Consider the following 14,476-nt stretch of genomic DNA (forward strand, 5'->3'; position numbering starts at 1 on the left):
TACTACAACTTGCAGAAATTGCCACAATGCATAAGGTTAGATTTGGGACTTTTTGTCACACCAATCAAATTCACAGTGAAGAAGATGCTTGCTGTAGGGGTGGGTGGAGCTTACAGAGTTTTAGTCCACGGAATTTCACAGAGTTACATAAAAACTCAGCACCGGGAAGGCGGGAACTTGCTCCACACTGTAACATCAGCACGAACTCCACCACGCAGGACACTAGAGTGCGCTGCTTCTTTCCGCCGCAGGAGTAGATTTTCTACTCAAGTGCCAACTTTCTCAACACAAATGGCCATGACCTGTTGTGACCACCCGTGTTGAGAAAATCTCACCAGGAGGCGTTCTAGCGCATAAAAATAGCACTCATGGATGAAAGTTCTCCCTCACGCTCACCAATTCAACGTTGCCATGGTGCACGCGAGAAAAACGGCACCATGCAAAGCTAGGCAGAGTTTTGTTGGAACTCCATGACACTGGCATTACGTGGAGTAGGCAAGATTCCGCGTCCTCTGCTGGCAGAGCAGAATTTTCTGTCCACCCCTACCTTGCTGGCACGCTTGCCTGTGGGTTGAAATAGTACTTGAAGTTAGCACTATTCCGAAAATATGTGAACTGTCCATGATGCTTGACTGTGACTAAATCACCACCAGATACCTTCTTTATAAACAGAATGTTAGTCCTTTTCAAATGAACATAACATAACAATACCAGTAAATATTAGCCAATGAAGTCATGTTACTGACTCACTTTTGCAGCTGTTGACATTTCTGTTTATATTTATCCTTTTTTATTTTTTCTCATCTTATCAGTATCTGACAGTAATTATTTTGTGGTAAGTCATTAAAAAATGAAGCCACAACCAGTATATGTCTACTTTTATTTAATTGATAAACATGCACTCACACTTAGATGACCGTCGTTTTATAAAAAATCACCCATTTAAATATTACAAAACAGAAAATATTACCATTGTAATACAAATACGCTCACAGCTGTGTAGGCTTCTTTACAAACTATTCTTATTTTTCTAACTTCCCATGTTTTTAGCAGTGGCGGCTCCTCCGATAAGGCGGAGCAGCGTAGCCCTACTGAGAAGGTCAAAAAGGTAAAAATAAAATGATAATAACTCATTGTTATTATCATTTTATTTTTACGTCCTTATTCCGCTGGGATGGGGCGGGGCTGCTCCACTCACAGAGCAGGGGAGGAGTGGCTTGCCCACTCCAAGTGTGCATGATGCTTTCGCTTTGCCCTCTCGGGCCGCTCAAACCATCATGTGCACTTTGTATGTTATCCATGCAGGCTGCATTACAGCCTGCGTGGAGAACTTGCCCAACTTCCCATTCTCTGGTGAGCGCTGATTCACGACGCTCAGACCAATCACAACGCTGCCTTGTAGATTTGTGATTGGCTATCGGGAGGCTGGGAGCCAGGAGCTTCCTTCCCTGCGGGTGAAGAGGACCGAGAGAAGGAGGAGGCGACAGAGGCGGCAGACAAGTAAGCGTATTTTTATTTTCACTCCACCCCCCACCCCCGCGAGAACCCTCCACACCGCCGTTAAATACCAGCCGCCACTTGTTGTTAGCTTGCAAAGTCTCTGGCCTCACCTCCATGGGGGACAGCCCCAAGAGTGATTAAAATGAAGAGAAACTTTCCATTTTTCTATATTTAAAAACAAAACACGGATATGGAAACAGATTGTTTTCCTTCTATGTCTATGTGTAAAATTAGTACATTTATATCACAGATGAGGACTATGCTGAATTTTAGAAAAATTACTACTTAACAGCTACTGTTCTGCATGAGAGGCAAGAAATGTTTCAAACCACTGCATCACTACAGCCTGCAAGCTCCGTGCAATTAATTCACTATCATAAAAGGATGTAGAGCACCAATCTCAATATGTTACCTTAGATTCATTCAATGCAAATCAACCAATAACGCAAATGATCAGATTGTAAACAATATTTATTATAACACAAAACATTAAATTATTACAGAACGAATTTCACCAAAACCAGTTATAAATTCAAAACACCTATTGTACTGGAAGATATGAATATATATTTACATAATAGCTGGAATTTATCAAGGAGAATGGTTAAAATGCTGACAACATTTATAGAAATAACATCTCAAGGTAACTGGTGCTTTAAGGACCCAAGACAGTGGCACACATTTCATGGACTTTGGATCCATGAGATGTTGAGTGCTAAAAGGTACTATAATGAAACACATCAATGGCACATATTTAATAGACTTAGGACCCATGAGATATTAAGTACTAAAAGGTGTTATTATGAACCACATCAGTGGTACAAATTTCATGAACTTTGGATATCTGAGATGTTGCGTGTTAAAGGGTGTTATTTAGAACCAGCGCACTGGCACAGATTTCATGAACTCTGGATCCATGAGATGTTGAGTGTTAAAGTGTGTTATTATGAACCACATCAGTGGCACACAATTCATGGACTTTGGATCCATGGGATGTTGAGTGGTGAAAGATGTTATTATGAACCACATCAATGACACACATTTCATGGACCTTGGATCCATGAGATATTGAGTGCTAAAAGGTGTTATTATGAACCACATCAGTGGCACACGTTTCTTGGACTTTCTATCCATTGGATGTTGAGTGCTAAAAGGTGTTATTATGAACCACATCAGAGGCACACATTTTATGGACTTTGGATCCATAGGATGTTGTGTGGTTAAAGACGTTATTGTGAACCACATCAATGGCACACATTTCATGGACCTTGGATCCATGAGATGTTGAGTGCTAAAATGTGTTATTATGAACCACATCAGTGGCACACATTTCTTGGACTTTGGATCCATTGGATGTTGAGTGCTAAAAAGTTTTATCATGAACCACATCAGTTGCACACATTTCAAGGACTTTGGATCCATAGGATGTTGAGTGGTGAAAGACGTTATTATGAACTACATCAAGGGCACACATTTCATGGACCTTGGATCCATTGGATGTTGAGTGCTAAAAGGTGTTATGAACCACATCAGTGGCACACATTTCATAGACTTTGGATCCATTGGATGTTGAGTGCTAAAAGCTGTTATGAACCACATCAGTGGCACACATTTATTGGACTTTAGATCCATGGGATGTTGAGTGGTGAAAGACGTTATTATGAAGCAAATCAATGGCATACATTTGATGAACTTTGGATCTATGAGATGTTGAGTGCTAAAAGGTGTTATTATGAACCACATAAGTGGCACACATTTCATGAACTTTGGATCCATGAGATGTTGCATGTTAAAGGGTGTTATTATGAACCACATCGGTTGCACATATTTCATGGACTTTGGATCCATGAGATGTTGAGTGCTAAAAAGTGTTATTATGAAGCACATCAGTGGCACACATTTCATGGACTTTGGATCCATGGGATGTTGAGTGGTGAAAGACCTTATTATGAACCACATCAAGGGCACACATTTCATGGACTGTGGATCCATTGGATGTTGAGTGCTAAAAGGTGTTATGAACCACATCAGTGGCACACATTTCATAGACTTTGGATCTATTGGATGTTGAGTGCTAAAAGGTGTTATGAACCACTTCAGTGGCACACATTTATTGGACTTGAGATCAATGGGATGTTGAGTGGTGCAAGACGTTATTATGAACCAAATCAGTGGCTTACATTTGATGAACTTTGGATCCATGAGATGTTGAGTGCTAAAAGGTGTTATTATGAACCACATCAGTGGCACACATTTCAAGGACTTTGGATCCATGAGATGTTGAGTGCTAAAAGGTGTTATTATGAACCGCATCAGTGGCACACATTTCAAGAACTTTGGATCCATGAGATGTTGAGTGCTAAAAGGTGTTATTATGAACCACATCAGTGGCACAGATTTCAAGGACTTTGGATCCATGAGATGTTGAGTGCTAAAAGGTGTTATTATGAACCACATCAGTGGCACACATTTCAAGGACTTTGGATCCATGAGATGTTGAGTGCTAAAAGGTGTTATTATGAACCACATCAGTGGCACACATTTCAAGGACTTTGGATCCATGAGATGTTGAGTGCTAAAAGGTGTTATTATGAACCACATCAGTGGCACACATTTCGAGGACTTTGGATCCATGAGATGTTGAGTACTAAAAGGTGTTATAATGAACGACATCAGTGGCACACATTCAAGAACTTTGGATCCATGAGATGCAGAGTGCGAAAAGGTGGTATTATGAGCCACATTAATGGCACACATTTTATGGACTTTGGATCAATGGGATGTTGAGTGCTAAAATATGTTATTATGAACCAAATCAGTGACACTGATTTTATGGACTTTGGATCCATGAGGTATGGAGAGGATATCGCCTAATGGCTAGAGTGGTTTACCTTAAAGCTGGGGAACCTGGTTCGAGTCTTGACAGGGACGCTCAAAATCCTGTGTTGTGGGCAAATCACTTAATCTCCCTGTGCCTAACAAAATGAATGTATCCATCTGTAACGCAATTGGTGCTCGTGTAAAGTGGCTCTGATACCTTTGGGTTCAGTTAGCCCTATATAAAACTCCCCCCAAAAAAATGTGTAGTGCTCAAAGGTGTTATTATGAACCAAATCACATTTCATGGACTCTAGATCCATGAGCGATTAGGTGGAACTCTTGGGATTTAAGTCCCTAATATTTGGGTTTCAAACAGATCTCTGCAGCTGATGCATTGTTGATACCGCCATTGCAATATCTTACTACCAGTCACCAATAATGTCAAGTACTATAGGCAGCAGCCTTTATACTACTCAACGGACACGTGTAAAATGGAAGGAGGATTCCCTTACGAATGTGGTCAGATGATAAAAACAATTGAAAGTCCTGACTTTCTGAGTGTTTTGAAAGAATTATATATCGTTTGCCTAAGAAAAATCTAAAAGTCTGCCCTGTTTGGCACCACATGTTTCAAATTGTTTTGAGTTTAAATTACACTAAAATACATTAAAGACACCACATGTTGGAAGCCAAACTATGACCATGCTGACAGAATGGATAGAATTGAACAAAAATGTACAACTGATTATTTTCAACATGCACGAGCCATGTCAACTTTCATCAAGCATCCTCTAAAGTAATGATTCTTGGATTTACATTACATATACATTGGGAATACATTAACAGGAACCTCACAGAATCTGTTAAAGTAAACTTCTTTTGCTCCTCTCTCCATTTCTGGGGCCCTGAAGTTCTGTATGTGGATGCAAGACTCCAACAGGGGAAGGTGCTGCATGAGATGGGCAACCAGGTGGCTCTTAATGTGTAGAAGAAGAAAAATGGGCACAGGAATGCAGGATTGTGAGAAGAGTTGGAGCATGGGAGGCAACAGGGAGTGTTACAAATACAGGTTTGCAAACTATATGTGCGTCTCATGCCTTAAGGCACACCCTGTCACGACCGCGCCGCAGAAATGACTACATTTCCCTGCAAGACGCGGTGGAGAACTACCGCTCCCATGCTCCTTTGCGGTTCTCGCGAGACTTGTCCAAGGAAACATAAGGTGGAAGACTTGCAGAGCACGGTGTCGGGAATTCCTCCGGTCTGAGCTGTCGCTTGCTGTTGCTGTACACTGTGGGTGCGGTAAGGGTGCTTGCACCAGGATTTCATTGCCGCAGTATTTCTGTTCTGATTTGGTTCGTGTTAGCTTCCTGCTATACACGCGTTTGCAAGGATCCTTGGGGAAATGCTTCAGAGCTTCAGGATTTGAGCCGGTCGTTATTGTCGACCGTTGGTGAGGTGGATGAGTGAAATCCACGGATACCTTTTGTGTACCATAGATTAATGTACTTTGATCACTAAGAGGTGGGAGCAGAGTGCTCTTGACTTCATGGAAAGATATTTCAAGGATCTTACCACAAATCACATATTGTCCCCGTGTGTGATGAATACAGGGGCAACTTCTTTTGCATTATCGTTTATGGTGATGATGGATGTGGTATAATGTGCATGGTGTTTAACCCTACTGTCTCTGGCTCCTTTTATTAACAGGGATTGATCAGGAGTGGTAGTCTTCTACTCTCGATCCTTGTGAAGCATTTAAGGAGTGAGCTAGGGGTATGTTCTTACTTCCTTCGATCATTGTTGCTATGCCATTTATTTATTTTATTTATTTATTTAAGCTTGTACCGCGCACAGCTACCCACAATGGGTTTCCCGGCGCCAGGGATAGACTGTAGAAGAAAAGAGAATGTCACCTTGACTTAAGGCCTCTGCCGACTATTGGTCACGCTTAGTAAAGAGCAGGGTCTTCAAAGCCTTACGGAAGCGGAGTAAGTTGGTCTCAGATTTTAATGCCAATGGGAGGGAGTTCCAGTATTTAGGACCAAGAGTGGAAAAGGAGCGGCCTCCCATTTTTGCCAGCTTCCATCTTGGTACTGTGAAATTGCCAATGTCCGATGACCTTAATGAGCGCAGGGGTCTATAGGGTTTTACCAGCCCCTGAACATATACTGGGGCGCTACCCTGCTTAGCCTTGAACATATAGCAGAGTGCCATCATGTATACATTTATGTATTGAGATTACATGTCCCTGTTGATTTTGTATTACTGCAGCGTCATCTCTGTCCCATCCTCTACCATCACCTACCTATCCCTGGAAGTGTTATTTTGCTTTACAGGTATTTAGATTGGCATAGGTGTTGATGAGGCTTTAATGTATGCAGAGTGCATTACTAGAATAGGTATTCATGAGATTTGTTCTCTTTGTGTTTTCCAGATCTCCCTCCCTGCTGTCCCCTTCCTTTCCTTCCCAATTCCCAAAACCCCCTTCCCCTCAAAGTCCCTCACTTAATCCTTTCAATGTGCTGTGCCATTATGGCAGTTCAGACATTGGCTCGATTGAGAGGTGGAACATAATCTTCAAACCGATCCCGAGGACATTCGACATAACCCACCCTAACTTATTTGTTGTAATGCCTACATCTTGGTGCACCCTCTCTATCATTGAATGGGGTCTTATGCAATGGAGCACATTCTCACTGGGTGTGAGTTTCACCTCCAGGTGCTCAATATCACTCATTAGGTGTGAGTCTCACATCTTGAAGCGGAGACCGACTCGCTGATTGTGATTCACCCTTCCTAGACCGTAGTCTTACTCACTCTTTGTTTACGTTGAATCAGTTCCAAAAAGTGGGACATGTTCTCGCTCATTGGGTGTGAGTTTGAAGCATTGGTGCACAATTTTTCCAATTTGGCGTGAATCTTACACTTTGGTGAACAGTCTCTGAATATTTCGTCTAGTTTATGCCTTGATGTACAATGACCCTCTCTAGGTGACGTGGTACTGGGTAAGTGGGTACTCACTTGCAGTATGCAAGAAAAACCACCCTGGACTTCCAGCAATTCCTTACGATTTCAAATTGATGTGAGAGTACACAGTTAATCTGCTGGTGAACATCTATAAAACAATCAGTTTCACAAGAAAAATCAAAAAGTTAACAATGTTTTCAGCAGTTTTATTGGATATCACATCCGCCATATTACAGTTCCATTATACCCTATTGCACTATACGGCAGACAGGATATCTGTCACGTTTGTGACAGAGTAACTCGTCTCCCAAACTCCAAATCAGGCCAAATGTGTATAAGGGATAAAGAAGTGTACATACACCTAGGTCATTGTGTGGCCATGAAGGACATGTCAGGCATAATAAATGTTTCATCTTGAAGTTCGATCCATGGGTGATCTCGCTGAGATGTCATGCGAGTTCCTCATCCACCGTCTTGACATCTTTGCGTTTGCTCTGAAGATACCAGGCGTCTATAATGACCTCATGATGTATGACAGCTAATCATTTTCTTGATTGAATGACTCTGAAGACAATACCAATAGTCCTAGGCTCGACCTTCAAGAAGGTATTGGGAGCGATGACGTGGGCTACTCATGCTCTGCTTTAAACCTTCTAGATGAACATGGAAAAAAGTTGCTGAAGAGCATTTGACCTTGAAATTGCATCGTTCTTTTTTTTTGATCATGTGATGCTGTGGGGAGCAACAAACAAGCAACAAGATGGATAGGTGCGTGTGCAGGTTGGTGGACCAAATGACTTCAATAGCTGCTTGCTGTGAGACACTTCAGTTCTGAGGGCTTCCTCCCACCATTACGAGGTTGGAGTCAGGACTCATTTTGGCGTCTCCATCAACTATGCTATTGAAAGTAAAGATACAAAGCCCGCCATACAGGGCCATTTTCTTCTGTAAACATACATGTGTGGCTATGAAGAGCTCCTTTTAATGTTACACCTGTCAGGCATCCACAAAGCGATATCTAGTAAACCTCTGTAATGTGTTGCCCTGGACTACTGTGTATGGGACTGTACTGATTTATGCACTGAGGTCACTTCCTTGAATAATATTTGCTGATTAACTGGCAGCCAATGCAAAACACAGAGGGTGGGGGTGTTACCTCATCTCAGGTTTTGGCCACTTATGAGCGTGGCTACAGTATCCTGAAATAGCTGTGGCCTGTATGAAAGTTGGCTGCAGGTGTTGCCTGTTCTTGATAGTACAAGGGCCTCGCTCCCTCCACCTTTTTGGAAAAATTAAGCGTGTTTGTCAGGCTGAGCTCAGGTCAGCCTGACAGACACTCTTCATGTTCAGGTCAGGCAGCCAATTGCGGGACATGCGCTAAATGCCCAGGCTCCTGGAAGACTCATAACCACTCCTAAACCCTAAAATACCCTTACCAATCTATGCCCCTATCCACCTCTAAACCCTAAAATACCTTTTCCAACCCTATATACCCACCCCACATCCCTAATAACACCCTTACAACCTATATCCTTAACCACCCCTAAAATCCTAAAAATACTCTTTCCACCCAAAACCCTTACCCATCCCTAAACCATAAAAATACCCTTATAACCCAATACCCTTACACACCCCTAAACCCTAAAAACTCCCTTACGACCCAAAACACAAAGCCACCCCTAAACCGTAAAAATAAGCTTACAACCCAATACCTAACCCAACCCATTGCCCTAAAAACAGCCTTACTAGCCAGAATTCTCCAAAACAGTGGTCATCATTCATTCCCATCTAGGAAGCAGAGATAGTCAATCTAATCTCCAACGCCAAGCCCTCAACTCACGCCCTGGACCAGCTACCACTTCACCTGGCCGAAGACCTGAAGCTAGTCCTAGTGTCAATATGGTGCAAGATCATCAACAACTCATTGAGCTCTGCAACCGTACCAGACTGCCTCAAGGTAGGGCAAGTCACACCACTATTGAAGAAACCAGGGCTAGACACTGAAGATCTGAACAATTTCAGACCTGTCTCGAACCTTCCTTTTTTGTCCAAAATCATGGGAAGATGTGTACTCCCACAGCTAACCCAACACCTAGAAAACATCAAACTATTAGATCCCCACCAATCGGGCTTCAGAAAGGGATGCAGCACTGAAACAGCAATTCTCAATGTCCTAGACGACCTACTCAAGTCACTCGATTCTGATCAATGCTACCTTCTCATCCTCCTAGACTTATCGGCTGCATTCGATACAGTAAACCATAACCTGCTCTTAAGAGTTCTTCAAGAAAGGGATGGTCTACAAGAGACGGTCCTTCACTGGTTCTCTTCCTTTCGTCACAACCGTTCACAAAGAATACAAATCAAAAGCTTCGAATCCGACCTCCACCCTGTCGTCAGAGGTGTTCCACAAGGGTCTGCACTCTCCCCCCAGCTCTTCAACATATACATTTAACCCCTCACTTCTCTACTCAGAAAATCCAACATCCCCTTTCATCTATATGCTGATGACACGCAGCTATATCGGGAAACCACCTCAATTGATGACATCCAGATACTAAACAACACGCTCAAAGAGGTCCAACACTGGCTCACAACCAATCACTTGAAACTGAACCAAGAAAAAACAGAAATACTACTCATTTCCGACAAAGATGATAACCCACAAATCGAAGAATGGCTCAAAGCCATTGATACCGTCAATGGTCATCTCTCCTTGGCAGACCTGTGAAATCTCTAGGGATCACCCTAGACCCTAAACTGGACATGAAAGAAACACATCGCAAGATGCGCAAAAAGTGCCTTTCTCAACCTAAAATTACTATACAAAATAAAACCCTTCCTCCCACCTAAGGTCCTCCAACAAGCCACACAAGCACTGGTCCTCTCCAGAATAGACTATGGGATCGCTACCTTGACGGGGACAGCAAAAAGCCACCTTGCCCCCTTGAAGACTACACTAAATGCAGCAGCATGAAAGGTCACCGGAATCAAGAAGTTCGAGCACATTTCTCCAGCCCTCAGAGAACTCAGATGGCTCCCAGTGGAGTTACGAGCCAGCTTTAGAACAGCCCTGCATACAGGTAAACCAGAATATCTGGCTGCCAAGCTCAAAAGGGCAGGCCAGTCCAGAAACCTCAGGAGCTCCGGCTCTCTACTGCTCATCCCGCCAAAAACTTGCAAGCACAGAACCACAGCCACATTGTTTGCTGGTAACGCACCTAAAATCTGGAACTCCATCCCACCCCACATCACATCAGAACAATCCCCTCATTTCCAAAATTCAAGAGCCAAGTCAAAGCCCTCTTCCTCGACCGCCCTCGACGGAACTGACAGACCCTGGTTAGGCACCCAACCAACACTCCATCCAGGGGCGACTCTAGGCTCATGGCAGCCCTGGGCAGGGAGCGTAGGTAGGGGGCTCTGGAAGAGGGGGTCCGGGCGGGGCGGAGTGCGGAGGCCAGTGAAGAGGGGGGGGGGGGGCGGTTCAGGGTGTTTGGAAGTGGAACAGAGGCCGCCAAATCCCTGCCAGGGGCCACCACGCAAATATGTATCCATTCTCCGAGGATTATTATATTAAGGATATATATTGGCGTGGTGGCCCCTGGGGTTTGGTGGCCCTGTGCAGGTGCACAGCTTGCACATGCCTAAAGCCGCCCCTGCTCCATCTTTACTAATACCCGAGACTGACAACATGGTCGCAACTCAAGAAATCCTTCTGTGTATAATCATTTTGATTACCGATTACATATGGTTGACTATGTAGTTCAAGAAATCCTTTTGTGTACTAACTTTTTGACTATCAGATTATCAGTTCCTACCTCTGACACAGTTCAAGAAGTCCTTCTATGTATAAACTTTTCGATTACCGATTATGGCTGGATGAACCTGTGGCCATATGCCAGCCCCTCGCTGGCCCTAACCCCCATGTTCCACCAATCTCATGTGTCACATGTCTGTTCATTATTGTATATGCTGTGAAGCGCTCTGATACCCTTTGCTCCAGCTAGCGCTATACAAAACTACTAAAATAAAAAAATACCCTTACTCGCAATACCGACGGAAGGATCATTCTAACAGTGAATCCGCTGCGATTTAAATAAAATTGGAAATATCTCTGCGTCCCACTGCCAGCCCTGCTCAGTGTCCAATGCTAAAATCCTCTGGAGTCTAGACCATAATTCCAAATGCTTCTGACATCACCAGCGCGCGGAAGCACAGCATACCTCTAACGGGCTTGTGTATCTCTGTCTCTGTAACCTGTGGGCCAAAGATTTGAGTACTAACAAAACAGCACAATTGATTTGTCGTGTAAACGATGGGTCACATGTTTGAATTATCGTAAGATAGCTCAGTGGGTTAATGCTCCAATCAACCGTGTGGCCTATGGGTAGAAGTCTGTGTTGCAGTGGAAAGGCGTAATTTCGTCAGTTTGCCCATTGGAGGGATTGGTGCTAAATCATTAGTTAAAAGGTGTTAATTAAATCTCAATTGCAAGTTTGAATCACAATTTCACAATACGATGGCTCAGTGGGTTACAGTACAAGCAGAGCAGGTTGGCGTTTACCCTCAGAACCATACACTTTAATTCTGACAAGATCGACTTTGCATTCCAGACTAATCTTGGTAAATATGTTAGCGCCAAGAAACAAGTAAGTGCATGGGAAGTGCTAGACCACCAACATTCTCATGCGCTCCGTGAGGCCTCTCGGCGCGGTCCCGGCAGTGGACGCGCACTCTGGCACGTCTCTTGGACCCCTGCATCCCGGCTCCATCCTGCTCCCACCCCTTCTCTCAGTGGCAGGAAGCAAACAACGCCGTCGCTTCTGGAGACGGATGGACCTGCCTTGTCCCGTTCCTGACTCGCCCCAGATCCGGAGCGCTGTGGGCGCTGCCGCGCGCTCACATGCGGCCCCAGCCTTGACTCTTCGCAGAAATCCACTCACAGAGATGGATGCTTTAGGGTTGAGAGTCAGGAGCTGGGCCTTTTTGTTTGAAAAATGAGCAGAAACCTTGAAGGCAGGCTATGTCGCCAACCAGCCAGGCATCTCCGCTACTGTCTGTTCACACTGGTTACCCTTGCCGTTTCACTATTATAGCTCCTCTGGCTGGCTGGTGTTTGTAGAGCGCTGCATCTCAGGTCATTGATGTTAGAAAACTCGGTGGCAATGTCCTTATGTTAAGTGTGACAAATGGGAAATACCTACAAGAGGAGTCTGAAAAGAATTCCAGCCAGCTAACACATTTTAAGACTCGGTAAGATTTGGGGGACAACCTGGGTAAAGTTGTAGACGGCTGAGGGTCCCCAGGAGCTGGCATGTAGAGAAGTGGACATGCGCAATGGGCCTAAAGGGCTTTAATCTTCTGCATTTCGGTGAAGTGAAACTGTGGAATGGTAAAATGTCTTGTCATGGGCCAATTCAAGTCCTTAGCTCACCACCCTTTGGTCACCAGGCTTAGTTTATCCCCCCTAGCTCACCACCCTTTGGTCACCAGGCTTAGTTTATCCCCCCGAGCTCACTACCCTTAGGTCACCAGGCTTAGTTTATCCCCCCGAGCTCACTACCCTTAAGTCACCAGGCTTAGTTTATCCCCCCTAGCTCACCACCCTTGGGCACCAGGCTTAGTTTATCACCCCTAGCTCGCCACCCTTAGCTCACCAGGCTTAGTTTATCCCCCCTAGCTCACCACCCTTGGACACCAGGCTTAGTTTATCCCTCCAAGCTCACCATCCTTAGGTCACCAAGCTTAGTTTATCCCCCCTAGCTCACCACCCTTAGGGCACCAGGCTTAGTTTATACCCCTAGCTCACCACCCTTAGGGCACCAGGCGTAGTTTAGCCCCCTAGCTCACCACCCTTAGGGCACCAGGCTTAGTTTGTCCCCCCTAGCTCACCACCCTTAGGGCACCAGGCGTAGTTTAGCCCCCTAGCTCACCACCCTTAGGGCACCAGGCTTAGTTTTTCCCCCCTAGCTCATCACCCTTAGCTCACCAGGATTGGTTTATCCCCCTAGCTCACCACCCTTAGGGAACCAGGCTTAGTTTATACCCCTAGCTCACCACCCTTAGGGCACCAGGCGTAGTTTAGCCTCCTAGGTCACCACCCTTAGGGCACCAGGCTTAGTTTGTCCCCCCTAGCCCACCACCCTTAGGGCACCAGGCTTAGTTTATCACCCCTAGCTCAGCACCCTAAGGGCACCAGGCTTAGTTTACACCGCCTACCCCAGCTCACTACCCTTAGGGCACCAGGCTTAGTTTATCCCCCCTAGCTCACCACCCTTGGGTCATCATGCTTAGTTTATCCCCCCTAGCTCACCCCCCTTAGGGCACTAGGCTTAGTTTACCCCCCCCCCCCAGCTCACCACCCTTAGGTCACCAGGCTCGGTTATACCCCCCACCCCCCCAGCTCACCACCCTTAGGTCACCAGGCTTATTTGACCCCCTAGCTCCCCACCCTTAGTGCACCAGGCTTAGTTTGTCACACATAGTTCACCACCCTTAGATGCCTGCCCCTAGCCCCTCCCTTAGCTCAAAGTCGTTTACTCTTAGCTAACTGCCCTTGGCTCTTTCCTCACTGCCTATACTCATCGCCCAAAGCAAGCGCTACTCTCCCTCCTCTCAGCTCACTCCCCTTAGCTCTTTGCTCACTGCCTTAGCTCACTGCCCTTGGCTCTTTCCTCACTGCCTATACTCATCGCCCAAAGCTGGCTCTACTCTCCCTTCTCTCAGCTCACTGCTCTCGGCATTTTGATCACTGCCTTAGCTCACCACCCCCTAGGCCTAGGCTCCCTACCCTTAGCTCACTGACCTTAACTCTTTGCTCATTGCCTTTAGCTCACCACCCTCAGTTCACCAACCATAGCTCCTCTACTCTCCCTGCCCTTAGCACACCAGGCTAAATTGATCCTCCCTAGTTCACCACCCTAACTTGCCTGCCCCTCCCTTAGCTCAAAGTTGTTTGCCCTTAGCTCACTACCCTTAGCTCTTTGCTCACTGCCTTTACTCACCGCCCACAGTTAGCTCTGCTCTCCCTCCTCTTAGCTCACTGCCCTTAGCTCTTTTCTCACTGCCTTTGCTCACCTCCCATAGCTCTACTCTCCCTGCTCTCAGCTCACCTCACTGCCCTTAGCTCTTTGTTGACTGCCTTAGCTCGACACCCTTAGCTCGCTGCCCTTAGCTCTTTGTT

General features: G+C 45.3%; 1 protein-coding gene across 1 annotated transcript in view; it reads right to left on the reverse strand.

The window, feature by feature from the left end:
- FGD5 (FYVE, RhoGEF and PH domain containing 5) overlaps positions 1 to 14,476 on the reverse strand; it is a 473,217-nt gene that overhangs the window by 438,816 nt on the left and 19,925 nt on the right. The window lies entirely within an intron of this gene.

Source organism: Lissotriton vulgaris, chromosome 9 (genome assembly GCF_964263255.1).
Source record: "Lissotriton vulgaris chromosome 9, aLisVul1.2, whole genome shotgun sequence".
Lineage (NCBI taxonomy): Eukaryota > Metazoa > Chordata > Amphibia > Caudata > Salamandridae > Lissotriton > Lissotriton vulgaris.